The sequence below is a fragment of the Dipodomys ordii genome, unplaced genomic scaffold (genome assembly GCF_000151885.1).
Source record: "Dipodomys ordii isolate 6190 unplaced genomic scaffold, Dord_2.0 Scaffold96, whole genome shotgun sequence".
In the NCBI taxonomy this organism is placed as follows: Eukaryota; Metazoa; Chordata; class Mammalia; order Rodentia; family Heteromyidae; genus Dipodomys; species Dipodomys ordii.
This window is the reverse complement of record NW_012267312.1, coordinates 2,248,446-2,250,048: the sequence shown is the minus strand read 5'-3', so window position 1 is coordinate 2,250,048 and position 1,603 is coordinate 2,248,446.

The window sequence follows — 1,603 nt, the reverse complement described above, 5'->3', positions numbered from 1 at the left end:
CATTATCCTGCCCATGTAATTGTAACCCCTCTGTACAGTATGTTCACAAATAAAAAATAAATAAATAAATTTAAAAAAAAAGAAAATTCAGGGAGTGATACCATCTCTTCATTATATTACTTGGAAATTTTTCTATATTCAATATTTCATTAAATTTACATATTTTGCTTTAAGATATAGTTCTGAAAGGGTTTATAATTATGAAACAAATTTAATAAAATTGAGTCACATTTTCCAACCACTATTGTAAACCTAGAGCATAAAACAAATGATGAAAAAATGGAAGAATAAAACTCATTGTAATTTGGATAGTTTCTACATTTTTCTCACACATATTTCCATTGGATTGACATTTTAGGGTATTTTTTCTATTATTTTTTTATCTTTAAGTAGTTGTACAAAAATGTTGCCATTTAACAAAGCAGTTTATGAATATAGTGCATCTTGATCAATGATACATCTTTCAACATTTTTACCATCTCACTTCTACCCATGATTTCCTTACTTTTTCTTAATTCTATAGAATATACTTTAAATTCTTGACTGCATTATCTACCCCTTCTCTTCTTCATTCATCTACCCTTTTCCCTTTAACCCCACTCCACTCCTTTCTCTAACCCTGTTGGCTATTCTAACTGCTTATCTTTTGGAGGCTAAGGCATGGACCATATCACAACTAACAATTACACAAGAAACTACTACCACTCCAAAATAAAATGAATTTGTTTTCCCTAGCAATGTATTTCATTTTATTAGTAAACATCTTGCATATTTTCCTTGAAATGACATAGTTTCATTACCCCTGAAACAGATGTGAAACAAGAAACATAGCAGTAATATATTATTAGAGTATTCTGACCACTACATACTTGTCTTACATATTCCCAAACAATTAGAAGACATAATTTGAAGTGAATTTCTATTGTATTTGTTCTGTTTTTTTAAAAAACAAGTAATATTACAATGATAGGATGTTAACCTGTGACTACAGATAAAATGGTAAAAAAAAAAATATGATGTTCAGAAGGAGAGAAAGGGAAGAAGGGAGGGAGGTAGGAGTGATTTGATCAAAGTACATTAGATGTAAGTATGATATTATCACGATGAAATAATTTTATACAATTAATAAATGTCAATAAATGTATATTAATTAAAACATTGCATGCATTTGTGTAAATATCACAATGAAACATGTATTCAATTAATGTATAATGATAAAACTACATTTGATTTAAAAAGACACCATGCCAAATAAAATTTTAAAAAGTTGTGTATACTGTATGATTCTATCTATACAAAATTTTGGAAAAAGCAAAAGAAAACAGATCAGTAGCTTTCTAGAAGGAAAGAGAAGGATAGCACGGATAAATTTCAAAGCAGCATGAAGAAGCTTTTGTCAGTTATCAGAATTTTCTATTTTTTATCGTAAAGATACTGTACAGAGAGGTTACAGTGACATAAGAAAGGTAATGAACACATTTCTTATGGAGCATTATTACTCCTTCCTTTGTTTTTCCCCTACCAAACCTTCCTTTCCCACCTACCCAACTCCTCCTTCCCCCCTGAAGTTGTAATGTTTGCTTTCTATATCTTCACTTGTAGT